This window comes from Dermacentor andersoni, chromosome 4, assembly GCF_023375885.2.
Source record: "Dermacentor andersoni chromosome 4, qqDerAnde1_hic_scaffold, whole genome shotgun sequence".
Classification (NCBI taxonomy): Eukaryota; Metazoa; Arthropoda; class Arachnida; order Ixodida; family Ixodidae; genus Dermacentor; species Dermacentor andersoni.
Window position 1 is genome coordinate 104,770,019 of NC_092817.1, and position 27,344 is coordinate 104,797,362.

The window sequence follows — 27,344 nt, forward strand, 5'->3', positions numbered from 1 at the left end:
GTCACTTGCTCTTGAATTATCTGTCGGAGCGCTGGAGCCAAACATTGAGAAGGCTTCTCCGTGGTCGGCAAAATCGAGAGCTGTCGTGCGACCTCCTCGCGCACAAATTCTTTTATTTGCGTCAGCAAAGTTGTGTGGTTGTCGCCAATAATTAATGCGGCTAACGAATCTTCCGTAGGCGGTGGGCGCCGAGCTAAGATGCGTTGTTTCCGTAGCTCGTCAAAACTTTGGCACAAATTGATAACTTCGGCCACGGTACGCGGATCCTTCGCTAACAACATCTGAAAGGCGTCCTCATCAATGCCTTTCATAATGTGTTTTATCTTGTCCTGTTCTGACATTGACGGATTCACGCGCTTACACAGGTCAATAACATCTTCGATGTAACTTGTGAAAGTTTCACCGTGATGTTGCGCACGCCCACGTAGGCGTTGTTCTGCGCGAAGCTTGCGCACAGCGGGGCGCCCGAACACTTCTGCGAAACTTGTTTTGAATGTGCTCCATGTGGCGAAATCGTGTTCGTGGTTTCGGAACCAGAGGTTCGCGATGCCGGTTAAGTAAAACAGCACGTTGTGCAACTTGGTGACGTCGTCCCACTTGTTATGCTGGCTCACCCGTTCATAAGAAGACAACCAATCCTCCACGTCATGATCATCGGTGCCGCTAAAGATGGCAGGATCACGCTGGCGCAACACACCGGAAACGATGACCGCCGGAGGCTGTGGTGCATCTTCCTGGGTGGTTTCGTCAGGCATGGTCGTAGCAGTCGGTAGCGTCCGGCTTCGGAGTTCCAGTTTCTGAGGTCTACCCCGCAGCTCCACCAAATGAAAGGGGGTTTATTGCAGCTCGTATGCGGGATCGCAAGTGGCTCTTGATCGCGAGTCCTAGCTGTTCGCATCAGCAGCCCGAGCTCGGGTCTCGCGCCGCAGCGGTGGCAGTCCGCACAGCGCCACATGCATGTTACCCACTACAACTTGAAAAAACTATTTAATTGTGTTGTCTGTATCACTTGTTGTTATTCTCAATTATACTTCGTTTGGTGTCCAATCAAGACCGATAGATGCATGTGAGCTTATGTGTATTACTTGATAATAATTAAAAAAATGCTACTACTCCGTCAGTCGAACCGAAGTATTGCAGGCTGCCACATTAAAGAAGTAAATTGAAGGGAATAGTGATGGCTTCAAATTTAGTGCACATAATACCTAACAAAAATGAATGCTTACCGCCACATGCGAAACCATGGCCGAGGAAACCGGCGGAAATTTTGCTGTTCAGACAGGAGGGGACCCCAAGACGTGTAATACCCTAATTGATCACAGAGGGCGCACATGCGGAGCCTCAGATTATAAGTGCCCTAGACTGGTAGTGCCTTGCGAGCGCAGCAGGAGCAGGGCGCCAGAGGGTAAGTTCTTGATTTGATTTTGTGTTCATTTGTTTGTTAGAAGTACTGATGGGAAAGACCAATCTAAGCATCCTGTTTTTCGTTCTTTTCAGGTTCTTGACCATTTCGTTAGATGTAAGTAGATAACGAATAACTGATTATTTTCTTTTTATCAAATTATTTTTCTACAGGTAGGGCTATTTTAGTACGACGCCTTGTTTGTACAAAATAATTATCGGAAATAGGAGGAACGCAGACGTCCGCTGTCCTGAGTGCGAGCGTTCCAACACGTTGGAAGAAATGTGGACTGTGTCAGTAGGCGGCGCAAACGGGGCAGGTTTTTATCTGCAGGATATGTGTGCCAGATAGCGTAGGGACTATCTGAAGCAAGAGAAGGATAAACTAGCTAGGCGGGTTAGTAAACTACAAAAGGAGCTCGAGAGCGAGCAGAACCGGAAGAAGGTGGTAGAGGGTAAGCTAGACAACTTAGAAACGAACCTGAGGGCCGCCATGCCGCAAAGCAATGGTGAACGCTTCGATGCCAGCGCTGCCAACGCGCCTGGCGTCGAATCGAGAGCAGATAAGGAAGCCGAAACCAGCACGGCAGAAAGCATGCAGTGGCAGATAGGTCAGTAATGCTCACGATGAGCCTACCACTGACATGCTGGCCGCGGAAGGAGACAACAAAGCGAACGGAGAGGATGAGACGGGGGGGGGGGGGGGGGGGGGAGCATCCCGGCCTCGGGTACAGCTTTCGTCAGAGCAGAAGGAAGAAAAACGCCAAGTTGTCTTTGTTGAGGATTCCAGCAAGCGTATAGTAGAACCAGTGATAATAGTGTAGGTGCGCGAGCTAGTTGAGATTAGTGCGCTTCCAGGAAAACTGATCAGGGTAGGGACAGCGAAAACCAAGCAACACTTGTGGGGCATAATGAAGGAAAGGCACCTAGTGCTGATCATGGGCGGGGTGTTTGACGTACTGCGGGGACAGGGGACATACACTGCGAAGCAAATAGCCGATATGTGGAATGTTTAAAAGCAAGTGCAAATCGCAGTCGGCAGGGTGCCAGAGGTTGAAAGGCAGGGGTTTGCAATTGAAATGGCAGGGCTTGTATTATTTAGGGAGCTTTTAACGCTAGCTAAGGGAAGGAATTTTATAGCCGTTGACATCAACCAGAAGTGCACCTAGTGAGCCTCGAAGACACTTTTGTGCGTGACGGCGAACACCTTAGTGATAGTATAGCAACACCAGTTGAACGTCGATTCGCGGCACGGGCAGCAGATTTTTAAGAGTTCCTTGGCGATCATGAAGGTAGATTAAGTACTGAATTTAGCCATAGACCAACAAGGAGCAGAATCAGAAGACAAGGAGCTAAGGAAAGATGCACAAAGGCGTGCATGACAAATAAGTTTCATGGAGACGTAACGTGGCACTGCGGAAACAGGCGCTCATGTATGAACTACGCCTTAGGGTGCATTCACACTTGGGAGTCGCAGAGGTCGTGCGACCGTCACTCGCCTGCGACCAGGCAGCGGCTCGACAACACCGACGTTCACACATGCAAAGGCCACCTCAGTGACCTACGGGTCGCCTTCTCGTTCGCAACGAGCTCTCTCGAGAAGGACGTCATTCGCGCTCTTGTGGGCGTTTCGTCTGCTGTGACCGCGTCTCCCGCATTCGAGCTGAATGTGCTCTAGTCCCTTGCTGTTCGCGATGTACCACGACGACTTGAGTGTATAGGAGGATGTCGTGGCGGTTTTGATGTGCACCGCTGCCGCATACAGGCACTTCAAACGCGTAGGCAATGTCAACCGGATGCACAAAGTCTTGCGCTCTATTTCCGGGGCATCGCTGATTGGTGTAGCGGCTTCCGACTTGCAGTCGCAAGGCTGTATAATCGAGCAGCGACTGGCCTGACCGACCGGACTGGCCTGCGACCGTCGCTTTTCGACCAATGTGACAACTTGCGACTGTGGCTTTGCGACCAGAACGGTCGCTCGACCTCTGCTACTCGCAAGTGTGAATGGGTCCTAACTCTGAAACGGTCTGAACGTGGAAAAGATAGGCTTGGTGGCGATCACAAATCTGTAAACATTAAAATTTGGAGAGATATTAACGCGAAAGACAAACCAATAGCGTCAGAATTCATCAAATTGAATTAAAAGCAAATAACAAAAATTGCAAGAAACATGGCAAAGAAAACGAAGGCGCGTCCTGCAACAGCCAGAGAATGTAAAGAAGTGGTAGACGTTATGTAGCACGAGATGAGACAGGCATGGCAAAAAAAAGATTGTTTGATTGGAAAGGGGAAACAACCCAAGTGGTGGAAATAAAGAAATCTGAAGAAGAGCGTAAGCAAGCGTCTAAAGACATTGGAGAAGACAAAAAGTTGGAATTACACGAAGAAGAGGGGCTCCTTGAACAGAACAAATACCGAAAAAAGAAAATGGTTGTGAGTGAGCTCATGCAAGAGGAATTTAAGTGCACAAGTGAACGTTGGCTGCATACCATTAGCATAAGAGACGAAGGCGCACCGCACAGATTCTGGAGCCATGCAAGAGTACTCGGAGCTCCAGGTAAAAATTTGCAAACGGCTCTACAGGATGAAGGCGGTAACATCTTCTAAGGAGAGGATGCATCAGAGAGGTCGGTGGTACATCAGAGAGGTTATTATGAATAACTTCAGCCCGGAAGAAAGCGTAGTTAAGGCTCATACAGATCCAGCAACAACAGAGAAGCCTAAGAGAACAAAATTTAGCTTAGAAAATTTCAATGCAAGAAAGCGGTAGAAGATGTCACAATGTATTGTTAACAAGCGTGATGATCTTTCTGATCTAATTGGGTCATGTAGTACTAATATCGTCGTACTTACGTAGACATGGTTATTGTCCCAAGTGCATGACAGCGAAATATTTTAGTGTAATAAGTTGTTAAGGTGTTCAAGTTTTATCGCTTTGATCGTGGCCCTAGATCAGAAGGAGGCGTTCTTGTAGCTGTTCCCGATGATATTCTCTCTTATCATGTTCCCCGTGAGTCACCTTTAGAAGGTGTTTGCGCATGCGTGCGCATTTACAAGTGAGATATAATTTTTTGCGTTTGCTATCGGCCACATCGCGCTGGGCATAATTTTTCTTCTGGTTTAAACGATGCTCTGAATGCTATTATTGTTAGGTTCCCTCAGGCACCCATTTTTGTTCTAGGGGACTTTAATTTTCCTAACATTGATTAGTCTGGTCATTTGCCTGTTATCAAAGAGTCCTCAAGGGAAACTGCCGCCTTCATGTAGTTATGCTATCACTTCAACTTCACTCAATTAGTCACTACTCCAACGATAACTACTTCGTCCAGAGCTAACGTACTTGATCTTATTCCAACAACAGCTCCTGACCTCGTGTATTCACTTCTTTTGTTTTTTTACCCGGAATGAGCGACCACTGTGTTATTACCGTTTCAATTAAAGAAACACCTAAACGCCCCACCAGTGAACTAAAATCCATCGAAGAGTATAAGTAGGCTGATTTTCCAGCTATTGATAGTGAACTAGCAGCATTCTTGGAAGGCGGCATGCCCAGCTTTTATGAGCGCACTGTCCGCAAAACTGGTCAATGTTTAAAAAGAACGTTAACTGTATAAAAAGCAAATATGTACCTCTGCGGGTCATCCGTCGGAAGCGAAGGTCACCTTGGTTTAATGTGTCCTTAAAGCGCCTTCAGAATCAGAAGAAAACGCTTTTTCCTGAAAGTACAGTCCAGGAAGGGTCACCGTGACTGGACAGCATATCAACTGATCGCCCGCAAATATAAAAATGCGATTAAAGACCCCACGCACACTTTATTTGGCACTACTTTGCCTGCTTTGTTAAAAGACGACTCCAAAAAGTTCGGTAGTGTTGTTAAGGGTGCACGCGAAAACGTATTGTCAATAACTGACTACAGTGGCATTACTGTTTCTCGTTCGGAATGCTGATACGTATTCAACGAAGTATTTTGAAACGCATTTTTATATGGGCGTGCTGAGTGCCTGCCAGAGTTTTGTGACGCGAACTTTCCTGCAATGGTTCCTATAGTATTTGATTACGATGGTATAGTGTGCCTTATTAACAATTTAAAGGTTTCGTCATCACGCGGCGTCAATGGCGTAAACGCAACATTTTTGAAGAGTACGGTTGCTTACTGGTCTATATCTTAAAATTATGTTTTCGCTCAGACTTTAAATTCTGGTGTTTTGCCTTGTGATTGGACGGTGGGCAAAGGGGTGCCGTTTTTTTAAAATCTAGTGACACGTATTCTGCGCTAAATTATAGGTCAATATCATTGACTAGTGTCCCTTGTAAGATGTTCGTACATGTCATTTATTCTTACCTGGTTAACTTTCTTGGAGCTAATTCTCTTTTCACATCTCGTCAGCGTGGTTGCAGGCAGACATTTTCCTGTCAAACGCAATTAATTTCATTTACTAAGAACTATTAGTAGCTCTAGACTTGGGATTTTAGATTGATTGTGTATTCTTAGGTTTCTCTAAAGTTTCTGACCTTGTCTGCCATTACCTACTTTATCTTGAGCTCAGTAAACTAAATCTTGACCCTAACATTCTTGCTTGAATAAAAAACTTTTTGTTAAACCGACAGCAATCTGTAAGTGCTAATGGCTACGATTCTTCATTCTGTCCTGTCTTTTCAGGAGTGCCGCAATGTTCTGTCCTTCGACTCTTTCTTTGTCTAATTTCCATAAACGACTTACTTGATTTTATTAACTTCTCTAATAGATTTTTTGCAGACGACTGTGTTGTACATCGCGTGATTTCCTCTGTTAATAACACATCACTACTACAGGCTGACATTGACAATATTTCTGATCGGTGTAACACATGGAAAATGAAACACAACGCGACGAAGTGCAAACTAATGAAAATTTATCTTAAGCTTTTCACCGACGCTTGTAGGTATAACATAAATGGTTGCCCTCTCGAGGAAATGACTACTTACTTATATTTAGGGGTCCATATTATTTATAACCTGTCTTGGCAATCACAGATTAATTATATTGTCAGTAATGCCAACCGCATGCTTGGGTACCTGCGCCGTAATTTTTCAATGGCCGCGTCTTCTCTTAAACTCCTTCTTTACAAAAATTTTGTTCGTTCCAAACAAGAATATGCATCAGCTGTGTGGGATCCCTTTACTGAAAGTCTTATGAGTCACCTTGAAGCTGTACAGAATCGTAGCGCACGCTTCATTTTTTCCAACTACTCCCGCCTTTCCAGTGTTTCATCAATGAAAACAGGGTTACGGCTTTCGCCTCTTTCTTTACGCAGGAATATAACACGTCTGTCCTTATTTCGTAAGATTTACTGCCATAACCCTCGTCTTAACAAGTATTACTTTCCCAGCCTTCATTCATATTGTTTCGTGTTGACAATTGTTATAAACGGTTTATTCCTTGTTGTCACACTAACCAACACTTTCATTCTTTCGTTCCTCAAACTTGTAATGATTGGAACCACATGCCCACCTCCATTGTATCTATTACAAAAGCCAGTGTCTTTAAAAATGCGCTTGAATATGTTACCTAATATTTGCTGTGTTTTTTAATGTTACCACTTCTTTCTGTAAAGCCCAATGGGCCCTGAAGGTTTTCAAATAAATAAATAAATACCACGGACGCAAAATCCTTTTAAATCCCAAAACAGCTAATCGACAACCTCGATCCAAAGTGCAGGACCTTGCTGACCAATATTATAGAGCAAGAGATAAAACGTAAAAAAAAATTAAAGGTAAAAAATGGTTGTAAAGAAAGATCAACCACACTTGAAAAGATGAAGGTGATAAGGATAACCCCAGTTAGTACAGGTCAATTACAGTAACATCGGAGGTATATAGAATGGCAATGTAAGCCATGAATTTAGAACTGTCTAAGTTGGTAAAGAAAAAGGATGTACTGGGTTAACTAGAGAATGTAGTCAAACCAGGCAGACGTTCAGAGTACAATATGGTTGAGCTAAACCACGGGCCACTGCATAGAGTAGGTCAGAATAGACCTTTAGGGATAGAATTTCTGGAAATTAAGGGAGCCTTCAACAACCTAGACAGGGAATAATGATGGCATAATATCAAGCACGAAGGCATAGCTGACGATTTTGTGGACTTACTGAGGGAGATGTACAGAGACAATTTCGTACAATTTGTATGGCAGGGCCGAAAACGTAATCAAGTGGTGAAAATTCACCAAGTACAGAACCAAAGGTGCCGTCGTCTTCATTATTGTTCACGCTTCATGTTAAGGGCATCGAAATACGGCTGTAAGTCAATGAATTGCGGTTTGATTTATCCTACATACGTAATCGGTAAATGGTGCACCTGATGGTCTCTGAACTGATGTGCACAGATGACGCCGTGCTACTTGGAGGCAATGCAAGAGATTTACGAAGACTTGCGAATATGTCGGGCAACGCAGCGACAAATCTAGGCTTAAAGTTCAGCACAGCGAAATCTTGAATTAAGATCTTTAATAAAGAGATCAGTAATTACGTGGTATTACTTCAACAGCAAGTTATACCTGCAGTACCTCGGCGTATACATCAACGAAAGAAAGACTGACTTAATCTCCAACCTAGACAATCAGGAAACCAAGGCAAAGTAAAATGTAGCATAAATAAAACAGCACTCTTTGGAGTCAAAATAAATATGAGGTGGTGCGGGTAATCTGGAAAGGCGTAATAGTGCCAGCGCTAATGTTCGTAAATGCCATTTTGTTCCCAAAAGTGGATGTCTCGTTCGGGTTGCAGGTCAAATAAAGATCGGTGAACCGGTTGACTTTGGGAGTCCACGCTAAAACCACAAATGAGGCAGTGCAGCGTGGCATTGGTTTGCCCTCCTTTGAAATCGGTGCAGCGCAGAGCAAGATTATTTTTAAAGAAATACTCAAAACTCATGAACATGGATCAAAATAAATACATGGCTAGAGTGTGGACACAGAACAGAGCAAGAGGCCCAGAAATTTGGCAACCAAGTATCTGTTAGCTGAAAGTGTAAATAGACAACCAATAGTCATCAAAAAGAAAGTGAGAGAAACAGAGACAGCGAATTAAATTTTAAAAACTGAAACAAAGTTGACCATGGTAATTTACAAGAACGAGAAGAAAGAAATTAGAAGAGAGAATCTGTACGATAACACAAAGGGCAGTGCCTTGCTATATGTGGTTCCACCTCGTTAAATAAAGAAAAAAACATGCCCGAGTGGTTATTCGCAAGAAGATGACGCATGTGTTTGCTGTCGCGAAATTCGCAGGTCACTCAGCAACTTCTAATAGAATGCGAAGGGATCCACCAACCCGTAGGCAATGTAAGCCTTCCAGAAGCGCTTGGATTTAAAGTGGACGGGATCATCAACTGGTCAGCACTCGAGATAAGCAAGAAAGGTTTAGCGGATTGGTGAAAAAAAAAAAAAACAGGAAACCTATTAATACGACCGAATCCGTTACAGGCATAGGTAGCGGCACACGGCAGATAGAGTGGTTTGTGAGTAAGAGAAAAAAGAATAAAAATATGTATAGCAAAATGCAAGAATGAAAAGCACGTAGAACGTGCGTGATTAACTCAAGCAGGGTAGGTGACTATTTGTCACTGCTCCTTTTGAAAGGCAATGCCAATAAAGCATCATCATCATCATTATCATCGAGATTGAAAGGCTAACGAAATAAGGAAGAAATAAGGAAGGAAAGCGGGAGCAGGCACCAGGTGATCATTGTAGGCTTCGGGAAGCACAGTGCTGCTCACTGAATGCTCCTTTTCTGACTACATTATGCACTTGCACCAAGCGCGACGGCCGCCAGACAGACACATTGCCGCAATGACCTTCGGTAAAGGCATCTAGAACGTGTCACGTAGTGCATGCAAGAAGTTTTTTATATCAACCACCGTGGCTCATTTGTTCATCATGGGCGCTGTGCAATGCCTTCTTTCTTTTTTTTTCTTTGTGCCAACGCCGTCCGTGAAACAAGATGACTGAGCGGGCGTTGCACTGTTTTCTATACTTCGATGCTTTAGCAATTTGTGTGAAAGTGCTCCTCAAGCAATGGTGGCGTGCGAACACTACTTCTGACGTGCGAACGGTAAAGAAAGTGGCGCCCGTTGTCGACGTGCCCTGCATGCTTAATTAACGTGGTTCTTGTAGCACCATTCCGGCGTGCCACATGGTCGGTATCGGAAAGAGTGTACGAACGCGGAACAAAACGGCACCTGCTCTCGTTTCTATGAAAGCGCTTTCCGGAAATGCATTCTCCAAATTACTGAGCCTTCCTTTTTCGTCCTTTCTGTTTAAGGGCCAACAGCACCTAAACTACGCGCGCGTTGTTTTTGCACTTTTCACACCAACCAAGCTTCCTTTTTGTGTCGCAGCGTAAATGTGCTTACGTTTGCGTGTCTGGGCTTCATTAGTTTCAGCTTCCGTAACGAGAGGATAAAGCAGTTTCTCTTTTCCTTATGGCTCTAAGTTGAGTTTTACGGAAAAAAAATTGTTTGGTTTAGTTTCATTACGTGCTAACGATTGAGCAATTATTTGTGACGAAGGAAAGGACCATAACTTTTTTGGAAGCATGTGGAAGAACTGACGACTTTTTCATCAAAGAAATGGGAGAACTTTCTTGCCTTGTCGCTCCCGTGGAACTAATTTACATAGATTATATGTGCATACATTTACGCAATTGGCATTACCTATTTGTAAGGTGCATTTTAGGTTAAAGGCTTCCTTATCGGGATAAGGGGAACAGATGAATAAGAAAAACATTCAGTTTCTTTTTTTCCCTACACGTGGCCACTAAAACTAAATCATAGCGTACGCTGTGTTATCTCGAAAGCTACAGTCTTCCTTTGGTCGTCCTGTTACTGTATCTACTACAACAACCGCACAAGACGATTCCGGAAGGTTCTGCGTGTAAGTTCTATATTTAGGTAGTTTTGACACTCGTGTAAAACATCCGATTCTCTCGCTTAGCTGCTGAAGTGTCCCTTGCAACATCATCGCGCACATAGGTTTAAATTACACCCTTTGTATTTCTGTTCCTTAGGTCAGTAATTGTGAAACTCCTAGGACCAACGAAACTATCACATTATATTAAATCGCCATTACTCCCCTTCACAGTAGCATCTGTTATGTACATTTCGCAGCCTCGTTAGCAACATCGAGATAAGCCTATTTTCCCAGGATCACATTTACATCTTTTGATTTTTCTTTTTGTCAAATATAAGCTAAGAGTATTTGCATTGAAGAGTAAATGAGTAATATTCAGAAAAGTGCAATATTTGCAAAGTTTACTTGGACAGAAAACTGCAGCAACAGCGATGGTGCGGCTAGATGACACACGGGAGACAGCCTGTACAGCACTACAGGCCAGTATTCTGTATTATACGCATGCTCATGCTCAATTACGGGTCTGCTCCGGCCGACGCAAAAACCCGCGCCTGGAACCGTACAGTTTCCTGCAACCATTACTAGCGGTCCTTTGGCTCCAGTGTCTGCGGGTGCTGCAGATATTGCACTTCACTCACTGTCGGAATGGTGGTCTCTACATGAACTTGCCTGAACATTCTCCCTTGTGGTTTTACACGGCTTCATGAGCTTGCAGAGTGATCTTTTTCAACAAAATACCGCGTTATAAATAATTAGGTAAATAAATAAATAAATAAATAAATAAATTATTAATTAATTAATTAATTAAAATTGCCCCACGACCGGATTTAAACATATGAAGTCCAGCACCGCAGTCCGATATTGAAACGGCGCGGACGTAAGCGTCGACGAGCAGCATAGCACACCGTTAAGAAATTCCCAAGGTGGATTGGTGCGTTTTGATTTGGCCATCTCAACAGGTGGAGCCTCGGGGCGCAGGGTATTACTGTCATCTGCACTTAGTTAAGTATAGTTGGCTGTGAAGCTTATCCCAATAAAGGCAGATGAAGTGCAGTAAACAAAAGGCCACAAGGACGTCTGAAGCCACAAGTGCGAAGATGAGATGAAACCCCGTACTAAGCCTCATTCCCATGGTGGCTAAATAATTGCCATGCTAGTGCTTGCTCTAGCGACTTTATAGGGTAGTCTATGCCAGGAACATCAAAAGCCCTAGCTTGCACCAACTCAGGCTAATGCTTAAAGGGCGCCTGTGAAACCCCTACGTCAAGTAAAAAAAAATCGCGATCTCCTTTCCGGGTTTTCCGGTCTTTTACGAAGGTAAAAAAAACTGCCGATTGGTTCATATATGAGTGAGTCATCAGTACCGTTCGGTCTTTTAGCACTCGTTTGCCATGCAGTCGCCCGCGCGCTTTTACTCGTCGCCTCGCTTGTTTGTATGTTGGGCGCGAGTAGCTAAATTCCGGCTGTGTAGCACGTCTTGCGCTACACCTGCCGCTGGCGGCAACAGCGTGTGGGCGAAAAGAGCGGCGTCGTTATAGGCAAAAGTTGAGTGGTGTTCCAAGAAAAGAGCGCCAACGTGACATTCGGTATAGACCTTCTGTCCCCGAGCTTTATAGTGAAGCACGTGTCGAGGAGGACAGAGCACTAGTAGACAGAGTAGCGAAGGTGAAAAATAGACCGCGTTCTCGCCTTTGAGTTCATACTGGTTTGAGACCTTTAAAAATGTTTATATGCGATGGTGTGATGCGTCAAATGCCCGGGTGTCATGATTGGAATGGGGAAGCCATACGAAGGAGCCGACGACACGCCTTACCTCCGTACCTTCTCCTACATTGCTACTAACCTGATGATTACCTGGCAGTGGCCAGGAGTTTTCTTGCATGGTGTCCATCTTCAGCGCCACTACGACACTCTGTACGCCGTCCACCTCTAGTGCATGTCGCAGCTCAGGTGCAGACTACGAAACCGTGGGCTCCATCCGACTTAAATTTCTCTGGTGCACTTTTAGATAGTTGTGAAGTCTACTTATCGTATTGTGCTGGCTTGCTATGTGGTAACGAACGGCTTCCTCACTTCAAACGCTGAGGCTGCGCCTCAGCGATTAATCCATTGAAGAAGCTTACCACATATGGGTATATCTAGTGTGTCTGTGTGCACAGACTGATGTTTATTGAAATACTCCAGTGCACACAACATGCATTTGCATTGCACAATGGGCACAACGTGCACAACGTGCTCGTTTCTGTCTCTTCATCGCTAATAACCTCCAACCTGTACCTAATCATAATGGCCTCCATAGCAGTAACTTTCATGCGCAATACAACAGCACGTTTTTCTTTTTGATGCTTGTCTTAAACTTTTCTTCAAATAAAACGTTCAGTTAATAGTCATCGTTCGGGTCGTGTCGTTCTCTCTTGTGTGGTTCGTTCCATACTTACAAGTTAACGATTAACGCCTACTACCTTGTTTCGTTCACTCGATCTCTGCGTGTCATAGTGAACGTGATGAGGTCGTAAATTGTTTTTACGTTACGTTAAAATTGCGCAACGTTTCTGCACCTGACTTTCTTTCGTGCGCTACACGGAAGCCTTGAGGTAGATGTGCACTAATCTAAACACTTCTCTGGGTTATTACGTGCTCGCATGGTGCAATAGCAAGATATTAAACTAGATCCCGCAGTCCCCTTTTTCACGTCGAACGGGAATCTCCGATTGATGTTCGTGCAACTTTTCATCCGCTAGTCAGTTTTCCTTTTTTTAATTTTACGCTGATGAGACTATGATGATGAAACTATGATGACGATGAAACTAATGTTCGGTGTTCTTTTATCAATCTAGGGTGACGTCTAAAGCCGTAAGGAGTAAAATTGTTGAAAGGAAAAAAAAAAGTACCAGTAATAAATAAAGTGTCATTACCACGAATAGCTGTGCTAAAACGCTGAACGCAAGGTGCCCTTCCACATAAATGGAAAAGCTGCTCAATAATTCGTCGGAGGGACGTGAGCATAGTCGGATGCACTCTCACGCTAGGGTGCAGTTATTGCCTCCTAGTTGCTTCGAGGAAAGAGTAAGCGCTTTCGCAGCAGCCGATCACGGTGAGGCGTTGCATCGTTGCTTCAAGCCTAGCTAACGACCCGCGCCATAGTCTTTCTCGCGAATACATAAATCAGGAATTCCAGTGCCGCTGCAGACGAGGACGCCTTTTACGACACTGCTTGCCTTTCGACTTTGAACACAATAATGTCGAGGAAGAAAATGAAACAAAAGCAATGAATGACCACCGCAAAGAGTCTCCTTTGCGGATGCAGGAATATAAAAGAAAGTAAAAAAGACATACTTTCTGGAATGGTGCACATTTGTCATTAGCTCACGGGTGCCCGGTGATTTATTTAACAGCATTCAAGCAAGTGCAGCAGAAACAAAAGTTAATGTTGTCTTACAACTAGTTGATTGCTACAGCTGCAGAATAACGGCAAAAAAAAAAACACGAACAAGTATTTCCAGTACGATTCACATTGAGGAAACTAATGAATGCCTTAATTGTTATTATGTATTAAGCTTTTTCAAGCCTGAGTAATAGTTCCTGTTAGTCTTCGCTATTTTACGGCTGCTATATATAGGCTCTTAAGAACATGGAAAAAACAGGAAGAAAGAATTTATATGGAAAGGAGTGCGCTTAAGATTCCTGACTAACTACTATGTGACGCCTGCAGCCGCCATGCACCTAAGAGTAACACGTATGTGCGCAATTTGACCATCGAATAGAACAAAGTATATGCAACAAAGCTCATAACTTCGCCAATACCGATGTTATGAAGAATATGATTATCTTAAATGTAAACCACTATTTCACCAAACACGCCACTACACAAAGAAATCGCAATAATAAGCGAAGGCACACATGACATGGTCCTCGGGAAAAAAAAAATTCTACCGCACACCCGCGCACGGGCGCGGAAATGAAGCGTGGTGGTTCATTCACTGTTACATACTGATCGGCTGCCGCAAATATGCAAAACGCCAGCGTTGATACATAAAAAAAAGGTGCTGCTATCGCGACACGTCTACGCAAAGCAGACACTTCTGCATGCCATTATTACGAAAAGTAAAGTTTTTCTGCCTTTGCTAATGATGTCGGCCGTTTCGGGGGAACGAATGCGCGGAGATGTACTAGTTTCCCCGACATCTTTATCATTGTTTCTTTTTCTCGGTAGAAGACGCCCCGCCCCTTTCACATCCATCAATAAATTAAGATATGCATAAGCCGTAGTTACGCTCATTGCGGGAAGTTACCAAAGCCGGCTCTGCCGTGCCAACTAGTGGCCCCTTTGCACAGAGATTCTGAAACGTAATGCCTGTTAGAAAAATGCAAAAGGAGTTATATTTCTTAGACGCTCTGGTGGCGTTAGTAACTGCTCAAAGAAAAAGTTTTTCTTCTGATATGCATCGCCCGCATTAAAGATTCTGCGGCATATTCATTTGTTGTGTTTTGAATGTTTTCTAATTTTTTTTCTTTTTTTCTACTTTCAGCTAAGCAAGGAAACAATCCTCATTTTACTGGGGAAAGGAAAGTGAGTAGCTATAGAGCCTTAATTCACAAATACTATATACTAGCCTTGCGAGTTTACTTGACGGCTTGCAGCAAGGAAACTGCAATTGCAAGTCCATTTCTCTCTCGTTCTTACAAAGTTGCACCACTGCATCTTCTTTCCATTTAATAACGTGCCTTCTTAAGCTTTTTTTCATCTAGGGGGTCTCTTGTTGCAATATCTGTTAGAAATCTAGCGCAGTTCACTTCCGCCATGAAGAAAGCTTTATTGTAATCTAAGTCAACGTGTTTCGTTGAACCATTGTAATGATTTAATGATTGTGAAGTATCATCGTCGTAATTCAGCGTCGTCATCCCATGGGCGTCGCGCTTCTTTGTCACGAGTAGACTCGTGCGTTATTTAGCGTTCTATGGTCTCGCATGCGACGGTACAGCTGTAGGCCGGGATTTTTCGAACGAAGCCACAAGCGTTCGCAGCCGGGCCACCAGTGGTTACGTCATCACTGGTGCAAGTTTTTGGCTTCACCCTAAACGCAATGAACCGAGTGCCAACTACGCAACATGGCGTTGTCGTCGACCACGTGTTTTTATCAAGGGAGTCGATATACCACTGACCAATATGTCCCGTACTTCAATACGCAAAGGCTGCTACTGTCTACTGGGTGCTCCTATGAAGATTTTAAGTGGTATTTAAAAATATTCGTCATGAAGTAAAAGGACGGTGTCTTCGAAGACGTGCCGCCAGCAGTGGCGACCGCGGGGTGAAGGTTGATACATGGTAATTAGTCGCCGATTAGTAACTTTTAAACTTTTAGTTTTAGTGTGCTAATCTATCTCGGAAATTGAAGCGAGCTTTCTGTGCATGCCACATCAACTTTTGGATGTTTAAGAAATGCGATTACCTGCGAAACTGTGCCACGACGAATTTCGGCTACCAAAGTGCGCGAAACCGAAACTGTGGAAGGTTGCAGCGAGTGCGACGCCAAGGCCCTGGAGCCGGAGCTCTGCTTACGTTATCCAGCAGCGGGCAGCTCACGCGATGTGTGCTTCGTGTTCAGGTAGGCACTTATCATTTTGGCGAAGTAACAGCTTTAGGAAAACTGTCAATTCTTAACTACTATGCCAGAAGATGCTCTAGTAAAGTAATTTCCAAAGGCAAGTCTTTCCGGAACAAAATGTGGTACTATTTAGGTCTCAGCATTTTTGTCTAACAAAATAGAAATACCATCCATATCACTTATGGTGACAGCACAAAACGCAAACTTCGTTTCCAAGTAACACAATTTTCGCAAAGATGAAATATAAAAGAAGAAATGGTGGCCCCTAACCTACGCTATAACTTCCTGAAAAGTATGTAATAAGCAATAATGGGGGGGAGGGGGGGAGGGGGAATCGATCTAATATTTTTGAAATGGTAGCTTTTTGTAAGCTGACAGACTGAACTGCTCGACATCGTGACGTTAACTTTTTATGTTGGCTCCAGAATGCTGAAATTTATAATTTGTATTAAAGACAAGTTTAATAAACCCGCGAAATTGCAATAATATTGTTTTACCGTTGGAAAGTTTACTCATCAGAATAACAACAGCCTTTAAAGGGGCCCTGAACCACTTTTTATCGAAGCTGAGAAAAACATTTGAAGTGAAGATAGGCTATTCCAGAACCACTTTGCCGCAAAAAGTACTTCAATGCGTTCAGCGAAAGCGCAGTTATCGGCAATCAAACACGACCTCAGCTATGCTCCCCTTCCTCCTCCAATGCCTTGCACTGCGAAGGGTACGGCGGAGACGTCACCGTGGCGCGCAGTTGAAATTTCCGATTTGGTGCCTATGCCGCGCTAAACTCTCTGAGGACAGCCAAACGCGGCTGTCCTCAGAGAGTCGCGGTGCGCTTAGCCACTGGACTCGTGACGGCTCCTCGCGGCGGCTTTATGAGTGTGCTTTATGACGAAATAAAGCACACAGAAAAGAGCGAGGAGCATGGGGTTTTCGAAGCTAGAGTTTTTGAGAGAATAGTGACTTAGCGCTACGCTTGCGAGCTCCACGGACCGCGCACGACAGCAGAACTTGGCTGAGATGTCCACAACAGCGCATGCTACCCGCGGCCTATCTTATTTCACCAAGCCCGAGGGGTGGTTCAAGGCCCCTTTAATGGAAGGCATGGTGTGCAAGAAGAAATGGCAAAATTGAAGTCTGATTCACAGAAGAAGGAAATTTCGTCAAACTCACTTACAGACATTGTGCATTACTATGCACTCTCGTTTGCAGACTCCAGGTTCATTTCTGATGAAATATTATTGCGGGCTAATTGAGGACAGTTTACAGATATTTTATAAATATTCTAGCTTATAACGCAACTGCAGTTCTTCAGTTGAAATCATTATGGGGCTTTACGTGCCAAAACCACTTTCTGATTCGATCCCGCGACCTCGTGCTCAGCAGCCAAACACCATAGCCGCTTAGCAACCAAGACGGGTGTTCTTCAGTTAACTATTCTTGGTATTCTTGCACCTGAGTAATTGGTTAAAGTATTGTGACATGCAACAAGCACCAATGCTGGTGAAGAATAATCTCGAATTTGCAATACTTGCAGGTTTGTGACGCTTCCAGCTTGAAATTCTGAATTAAGGTAATTCATCTAAAATCATTAATGTTACATAATTCAATGACTCCTAGCGTTTTTTGTTTATTTTATAAGTTGAATGGAAGTAGTCTGCTTTAGGCAAGAAATATTTTTGAAGCTTGTTCCCGACTCCAAACGAGCCCGTTGGCTACCTCTCTATCCTCAGTTCCATGCACGGTTTGGCCTGGCGGCAAATGCTATGTACTGACATTATGTAATACATCAAAAATAGAGTTGGAGCCCATAAGGGAGAGCGCAAAGTAAAGCACGCTCTTTCTAAGGTAATCAGACGAAATGTCTGCTTTCTGTAAACTATATAGGGTAGATTTCCTTTTCGATTTTTATTGTACATCAAGTTTTATGTTTAAATATATGGTTCAAATGGGGCTCAAGCAGGTAATTTTCTTTTTCGCGCGAAACATTGGGGAACTACATTATTTTGAATCATTAAAAGCCCACCGTTTTTTATTAAAAAAAAGAGATGTTACAGAGGTTCGAATTTCCATCAGGTGTGTTTCGCGTCGAAATGACCCCCTTGCAGTAAACATTTGGTTGGCTGCATGTAGCGTTTTTCTGCAAATCACGTTGCCGCAATGTAATGAATCCTTGAGTGCATAAAATTCGGTAGCTGTTGCTGTAAGTGCTTCCCACTTTTTGCGAAACTGCAACGTCTCAATATTCAAACGTAACAAAGTTTTTCAGTTTCTGCATCATTCCATGCAATTCTTACATTCATAGGCACCTGTTATAATGGCGATCGCGTTTCGAAAGTTCTTTTTTTTTACACACTGCTCCATGTCTTTCCGTACCACGTTGCAGGAAATGGCGGCTGTACGACATTGTCTTTTTCTTTTTGTTCCTGTATGTAGTGAAATATGTCATGGGTGCGTACTTATTTCTCATTTCCTTTGATCAGAAAGAAATATGCGGAATTACGTTGAACTCTAGCTGATAATTGCTACTAACATCGGAAGACCATGTAAATCAATAGATTGTTTTGTGCTGCCTGTAACAGGGCAGCTATCCTCCCGGGCACTAAAATTGCAGCAATGACGCTCACCACTACTCCTAAACACAATCCCAATGCCACAGTTTAAGCACTTTGGCTATATATGTATTCTTATCTGTGCAGTCGGGAATTGTAAACATGCGGACGGAGTCAAGTCAAAGTAGGTGGTCGACTGTTCAGAAATTGTCATATTAAGCAACGTTTAGGCTAAAAAGGATCTCCATGAATAAAAACAACAACACCGCTGCTTTTTCACTTATCCTACGTTCTAGTGTTAGCCTGTTGAATTAATGCTTTATTCTGGTTGTTTTTTTAGGTGTTTGCTAATGTAATTCGCGTGCAGTGTTACGCAAAGTGCATCAAATATGCAAAGTTCATCAATGTTTTCCACTGTTTAGGATTGTAGCGCAGTTCACTTCCGCCATGAAGAAAGTTTATTGTAATCTAAGTGAACGTGTTTCGTTGTACCATTGTAATGATTTAATGATTGTGATGTATCATCGTCGTAATTCAGCGTCGTCATCCCATGGGCGTCACGCTTCTTTGTCACGAGTAGACTCGCGCGTTATTTAGCGTTCTATGGGCTCGCATGCGACTGTACAGCTGTAGGCCGGGATTTTTCGAACGAAGCCACAAGCGTTCGAAGCCGGGCCACCAGTGGTTACGTCATCACTGGTGCAAGTTTTTGGCTTCGCCCTAAACGCGATGAACCGAGTGCCAACTACGCAACATGGCGCTGTCGTCGACTACGTGTTTTTATCAAGGCAGTCGATATACCACTGACCAATATGTCCCGTACTTCAATACGCAAAGGCTGCTACTGTCTACTGGGTGCTCCTATGAAGATTTTAAGTGATATTTAAAAATATTCGTCATGAAATAAAAGGACGGTGTCTTCGGAGACGTGCCGCCAGCAGTGGCGACCGCGGGGTGAAGGTTGATACATGGTAATTAGTCGCCGATTAGTAACTTTTAAACTTTTAGTTTTAGTGTGCTAATCTATCTCGGAAATTGAAGCGAGCTTTCTGTGCATGCCACATCAACTTTTGGATGTTTAAGAAATGCGATTACCTGCGAAACTGTGCCACGACGAATTTCGGCTACCAAAGTGCGCGAAACCGAAACTGTGGAAGGTTGCAGCGAGTGCGACGCCAAGGCCCTGGAGCCGGAGCTCTGCTTACGTTATCCAGCAGCGGGCAGCTCACGCGATGTGTGCTTCGTGTTCAGGTAGGCACTTATCATTTTGGCGAAGTAACAGCTTTAGGAAAACTGTCAATTCTTAACTACTGTGCCAGAAGATGCTCTAGTAAAGTAATTTCCAAAGGCAAGTCTTTCCGGAACAAAATGTGGTACTATTTAGGTCTCAGCATTTTTGTCTAACAAAATAGAAATACCATCCATATCACTTATGGTGACAGCACAAAACGCAAACTTGGTTTCCAAGTAACACAATTTTCGCAAAAGATTAAATATAAAAAAAGAAATGGTGGCCCCTAACCTACGCTATAACTTCCTGAAAAGTATGTAATAAGCAATAATGGGGGGGAGGGGGGGGAGGGGGAATCAATCTATTATTTTTGAAATGGTAGCTTTTTGTAAGCTGACAGACTGAACTGCTCGACATCGTGACGTTAACTTTTTATGTTGGCTCCAGAATGCTGAAATTTATCATTTGTATTAAAGACAAGTTTAATAAACCCGCGAAATTGCAATAATATTGTTTTACCGTTGGAAAGTTTACTCATCAGAATAACAACCGCCTTTAAAGGGGCCCTGAACCACTTTTTATCGAAGCTGAGAAAAACATTTGAAGTGAAGATAGGCTATTCCAGAACCACTTTGCCGCAAAAAGTACTTCAATGCGTTCAGCAAAAGCGCAGTTATCGGCAATCAAACACGACCTCAGCTATGCTCCCCTTCCTCCTCCAATGCCTTGCACTGCGAAGGGTACGGCGGAGACGTCACCGTGGCGCGCAGTTGAAATTTCCGATTTGGTGCCTATGCCGCGCTAAACTCTCTGAGGACAGTCAAACGCGGCTGTCCTCAGAGAGTCGCGGTGCGCTTAGCCACTGGACTCGTGACGGCTCCTCGCGGCGGCTTTATGAGTGTGCTTTATGACGAAATAAAGCACACAGAAAAGAGCGAGGAGCATGGGGTTTTTGAAGCTAGAGCTTTTGAGAGAATAGTGACTTAGCGCTACGCTTGCGAGCTCCACGGACCGCGCACGACAGCAGAACTTGGCTGAGATGTCCACAACAGCGCATGCTACCCGCGGCCTATCTTATTTCACCAAGCCCGAGGGGTGGTTCAAGGCCCCTTTAATGGAAGGCATGGTGTGCAATAAGAAATGCAAAATTGAAGTCTGATTCACAGAAGAAGGAAATTTCGTCAAACTCACTTACAGACATTGTGCATTACTATGCACTCTCGTTTGCAGACTCCAGGTTCATTTCTGATGAAATATTATTGCGGGCTAATTGAGGACAGTTTACAGATATTTTATAAATATTCTAGCTTATAACGCAACTGCAGTTCTTCAGTTGAAATCATTATGGGGCTTTACGTGCCAAAACCACTTTCTGATTCGATCCCGCGACCTCGTGCTCAGCAGCCCAACACCATAGCCGCTTAGCAACCAAGACGGGTGTTCTTCAGTTAACTATTCTTGGTATTCTTGCACCTGAGTAATTGGTTAAAGTATTGTGACATGCAACAAGCACCAATGCTGGTGAAGAATAATCTCGAATTTGCAATACTTGCAGGTTTGTGACGCTTCCAGCTTGAAAATCTGAATTAAGGTAATTCATCTAAAATCATTAATGTTACATAATTCAATGACTCCTAACGTTTTTTGTTTATTTTATAAGTTGAATGGAAGTAGTCTGCTTTAGGCAAGAAATATTTTTGAAGCTTGTTCCCGACTCCAAACGAGCCCGTTGGCTACCTCTGTATCCTCAGTTCCATACACGGATTGGCCTGGCGGCAAATGCTATGTACTGACATTATGTAAAACATCAAAAATAGAGTTGGAGCCCATAAGGGAGAGTGCAAAGTAAAGCACGCTCTTTCTAAGGTAATCAGACGAAATGTCTGCTTTCTGTAAACTAGGGTAGATTTCCTTTTCGATTTTTATTGTACATCAAGCTTTATTTTAAAATATATGATTCAAATGGGGCTCAAGCAGGTAATTTTCTTTTTCGCGCAAAACATTTGGGAACTACATTATTTTGAATCACTAAAAGCCCACCGTTTTTTATTTAAAAAAAGAGATGTTACAGAGGTCCGAATTTCCATCAGGTGTGTTTCGCGTCGAAATGACCCCTTTTCAGTAAACATTTGGCTGGCTGCATGTAGTGTTTCTCTGCAAATCACGTTGCCGCAATGTAATGAATCCTTGAGTGCATAAAATTCGGTAGCTGTTGCTGTAAGTGCTTCCCACTTTTTGCGAAACTGCAACGTCTCAATATTCAAACGTAACAAAGTTTTTCAGTTTCTGCATCATTCCATGCAATTCTTACATTCATAGGCACCTGTTATAATGGCGATCGCGTTTCGAAAGTTCTTTTTTTTTACACACTGCTCCATGTCTTTCCGTACCACGTCGCAGGAAATGGCGGCTGTACGACATTTTCTTTTTCTTTTTGTTCCTGTATGTAGTGAAATATGTCATGGGTGCGTACTTATTTCTCATTTCCTTTGATCAGAAAGAAATATGCGGAATTACGTTGAACTCTAGCTGATAATTGCTACTAACATCGGAAGACCATGTAAATCAATAGATTGTTTTGTGCTGCCTGTGACAAGGCAGCTATCCTCCCGGGCACTAAAATTGTAGCAATGACGCTCACCACAACTCCTAAACACAATCCCAATGCCATAGTTTAGGCACTTTGGCTATATATGTATTCTTATCTGTGCAGCCGGGAATTGTAAACATGCGGACGGAGTCAAGTCAAAGTAGGTTGTCGACTGTTCAGAAATTGTCATATTAAGCAACGTTTAGGCTAAAAAGGATCTCCATGAATAAAAACAACAACACCGCTGCTTTTTCACTTATCCTACGTCCTAGTGTTAGCCTGTTGAATTAATGCTTTATTCTGGTTGTTTTTTTAGGTGTTTGCTAATGTAATTCGCGTGCAGTGTTACGCAAGGTGCATCAAATATGCAAAGTTCATCAATGCTTTCCACTGTTTAGGATTGTAGCTTTCTTTCATAATTTCATCGTTTTCTTTATTTACTTCTTGTCCATCGGCTACACACTTGCGTCCGCATTGCGACAAATCTCTTAACGAGTGCGCTACGTTTGTCATCGGTTGAATTGTGTCGATGCTAAATGCTTGACCTTGTGTGCCTGTGTATTCTCTTCTTTTGTTTTCTAATTTGCAACATTTCTTTTTTTTATCATTTCACAATAAAATATGGCACAAAAGCCGGCGACGAAAATTGCAAGCATTGTCAATCTCATCAAATAAATCAACGCAATCAAAATGAACGTGGCCTCTAAAGTTGCGTTTCTGAGCTCCCTTACGCTCACAGAAGACATTGCGCGTAGGCTTCTGTGATTAATGTATGCTGGCACAGCTCGCTTCTCCTACTCTTTGACTATAGTCCGCCGCTAGGACGAGTGCGTTTATTGCCCCGTTAATTACCTCGCCGGACGATGCCACACCGGCTGACCGGCTCCATATGTCCCCGGCACAGAAGGAGTTATTTTTATCCGTTGTCTGCAGCACGACTTCAAAGAAGCGTAGTCACTGGCTCGTGATTCCCCCTTTAGACAATCGCTTTCTTCGGTTGGCCGAACGTCTGTGAACACTAATTGAAGACGCGAGTGTGGAGAGCTCCCTTCGGGCGAAATCCTTCTTGTGCGCACAGCCTGCTGGCAGCCTGGTAATTGGATATGACGAATGAATTCTCGCGTGGAAAAGGGGGATGGGGTACGTTTCACCGTTCCTTCATTCATTTTCGGTGAGACCAACGTGCTTCTTTCAACATAGGCTTTCTACAAATTTGGTTAACTTTCGATGCCTGCATGAAAAACGAAATTAGTTACTTATTCGCTTGAGTGTTGCCCCTTTTAGGGGTGCCCATATTCTTAAAAAAGCCGGCTAACAATTGCAGAAGAGTGTAGTGAAAGCTTATAGGAACTGTGCTCTCTGATGCTTGCTTTCTTGCAGTAGATAGTTTGTATACGTTGCACGGGATTAAATTCTAAGTGCTTCATATAGGCATTATTGTTCTCTTTGCTTGGGGCAGATTATAATAGTCTTATGTAACGTGTCTTGCATACTCAGAAAACTATGTTCACGAACAACGGCGCGTAGGTTTTTCGGCACGTTAACGCAGTGGTCAACAACCAGTCTCACTTTTTTCTCGGTAAGATTAACTAAGATTCGTAAAGACTCTCGGCAGTTTTATCTTTCTTATTTTACAAGTATACATTTGGATGCTATGAAAGAGAAAATTTGTCATCTACACTAGAGTTGCCGAAGCTTCGGCTGCTGTCGAGTTGACTGCTTTTCCCTTTCGGGATTTTTCTTCCACGTTGCAGTCTTCCGCAGAACTAATATGCAACTTTTGCCTACCCTTCTATTCCTTTCTTTAGAAGTACCTTACAGGCCTTTTCGAAGACATTGGGTAGGGGGGATTAACATAAGCGCAAAGCAAGCATTATTCAATACAACAAAAAAATGTATCAACATAACAAAAGCGCTATTCGTGCAACACAATAGCACGGGACGTCAAAAGTCAATACGAAAATTCTATCAAAATGAAAACTAAAACAGGAGTAAATACACAAACAATGAAAGTTGTGTATATTACATCAAACAACAATAAACTCTTTCACTGATTATAGACTGCAGGTTCAAACATTATTAAGAAATGTTCAATCACACATTTATTTTTCTTCCTTTAATTGAAATACTATATTATGGGTGGGCTATTATTCAAACTTTTGAATAGAAATTCAATATTACGCGCTGATAATTCGTCATCGTATTCGAAAAAGCACTAGTCGGTGGTAGTTTCGAATATTCGAGACAAACCAAACATTTTGCAACAACCGACTGTTAAATAATGGCTATAGTGTTTTCGGTCTGCTAAACAAAGCGCTGAGCATTACGAGAAGTCAGACGACAAAAAATTTCGCAGTAATGAAGAAAGAAATATGTGATGCAATTTTCATTGGCGGTTTTAATGTGAAAGCCTAAACGACAGCATGTGAGTTTCGCTAGATGCCTGTCATTTAGGATTTTTGGCAGTGTAGTCATGTTGCAGTTTTGTCTTTTACGCTACAGCCAGTGATGTTTTTCTTGCAACGGTCCCTTTTACGTGTGTCTATGGAAAACAAGTCCTTCATCAGCTTCTTCTGTTCTTTTCTCAGGAATTGTGTCATGTTTTCCAACGATTTATTTAGCATTTTGGAAAGCTGGTCATACAGCCGCCATTCGTTCATGTAGAGCTTAATTGGAACCACCTCTGAACATGTTGAGAGACTATCAGCTCATTTTTTAAACAAAAATATTTATCATCTGTTTAAAAGAGATTCCTTTTGCTTGATTCGCCCTTCTACCGTTTTACGACTTTGTATTGTATTCTATTCTCTTGACTTCATATCTATTTCAATGTTTACCAGTGTTCCTTTTTTTGTTCCAATGTGCAAATTTATTTGTTTCTCCTACTATGTGGTTCGTTTCTTGCCTTAAATATTGCCATTTTTCTGTAGACCACCCTACTCGATGCTCCTGCGAGCCTGTATGATAAATTGAACAAATAAATAAATAAATAAATAAATAAATAAGTAAATAAATAAATAAATAAATAGCTGTCCTTTTTGCACTACTCAGTACATACGTAATATTTCTGATGTAAATACGTGGGTCTGCGTTTGACTATTCAATATTCGGTACAACGAGGTGATCATTTCTAAGTTTTACAAATTTTTAAAAATCACTTGTGGCAGATAGCATAATTCTTGTTCTTGACCTGGAATATATTAAGATGCGCACATTAAATTACTAGCAGGAGAAATAACAAAATAACATATTCGATAAGAAAAATTTACTAATTAACGTCTTAAATTAGTGCTTTAGGGTACATTTGGCAATTGATGAATTGTAGCCAATGAATTTGTAAGACGTACACAATGGAAATGAATTCCCAGGACAAAACTTATTTTGAAATATTTTTTCCAAAGTGGTGGGATGAAAAACATGGGCGTTCAAGTTACTTGTGTGCTGCAATGCATAAAACAGCGTTTATCATACGCCGTGCAAGCTCATCAGCTACAATTCGTAAATTGCATCATTAAGTCAGCAAATCTTTTTTCATTCATTTAATCACCCTTATTCACCCCCATCACATACCCTTGTATGCCCTGAGGCATTTATCCTCGCATTAAAAAAAATCGTAAATTGCAAAAAGAGCCGCAATCTAATAAATTACGGATTTATTAGTGAACTTTGGTTAATTAGTCTAATATATGTGTTTCCATTTCTCTAGCAAGGAATGTCCACCTCTCGGAATAATTGGAGCTCGAGCACTAGAATTATGTTATCTGTAACAGGTTACTTGTTAAACTTCTGCAACGCTTAAGTATTACCACCCCGTATATTAGTGGACACCGAGACAATAGAGCATTTCTTAAGCGGTCAATCGAGGCCTCATTGACTTCAGATGAGGGTGCATTGAGTATGGGTGCAGTGAGTGCATTGAGTGCATTGAGATGAGATTGTGCGCTTTCGAGTATGAAGCGGGGACACTGAACTTCACAAGTACCTTGTCAGCACATAATCCCGTGCCACGAACTTCAATAACACGCCCCAGAACGACCTGATCAAGTGGTGTGGATACAAGGCTTTTGCTGCACTTATTCAGTGGGTGCACGAGTCAGGTGTCTGCAGCATCATGTTCGATGAAACAACCGATGTATATCACACGTTGTAGCTAAGTCTTCTCCTGCGGTCCACACACAAGAATATGGTACGAGAAGACTTCGTCTAATTCGCTGACCCACACACTGACCCGCGCCAACGCCAACGTAACTGAGCCCATCCGGGCAGCGAAAGTACTCGGTGAACGGGTTCTCAACATGTTGCTGGGCCTAGAACTCGACCTCAGCAGTTGCGTTGGCATAACAGCAGATGGTTGCAGCATAATGGTGTCAGAGTTACCTGGTGCCGTGTAGAAAATTAGGCGCGGTGTGCCCCCAAGTGCAGTTCTCTCCCCGTGCTTTAACCATGCACTCAACTTGTCTTTATGCAACTTATCGCGCGACGAAGCAGTCAGGAACATAGTAGGGATTATGCAGGAAACTATTTGCCTCTTCACTTTATCACCAATGCGAAACATTCTACCGAAAAAGACGCTTGGCCACAAGCCTAAAAGCTTTCCCGAGACGAGATGGGCGGAAAAACACGACAGTAGACAGTTTTAGTACTGCGTGCGTTGCGTACGCAATGGCGTTGCGTACGTAAGATCGCTACGTTCTGCAAAGTGCGCATGTGCAGAACGCAGCACGAACGGTACGTGATGCGTACGTGGCCGCTGCGTACGCACGCATCCGATTCTTGCCTGCGTGCGTGGGTAGCCTTGCGTGCTGCTTTCGTGGTTCTCGCTTGTTCGGGAGTGCGTGAAACAAAAGGATTTCGCAATATGGCGGCGTCAAAGGCGACCAGCGGATGGCTGTGCTTTTCAATGTCCTACGATCTGGTTTTGCTGCGTGAAGTGAACTCGCAGAAGCCAATCCTGGTTCATGCGCGGTGCAAATCCATAGCAAAAAATAGGAATCTTATTTTTGAGAAAGTGTTCAGCGTGCGCTGTTTGCGCGACAAGCTAGACCTCCTGTTGGCGCAGTTCGTCGCAAATGACCGGGCA

The 27,344-nt window shown here is 43.2% G+C and overlaps 1 protein-coding gene across 1 annotated transcript in view; it reads left to right on the forward strand.

The window, feature by feature from the left end:
• Positions 1-27,344, forward strand: part of LOC126536553 (gonadotropin-releasing hormone II receptor-like) — a 180,938-nt gene that overhangs the window by 61,331 nt on the left and 92,263 nt on the right. The gene's annotated exons all lie outside the window — the stretch shown is intronic.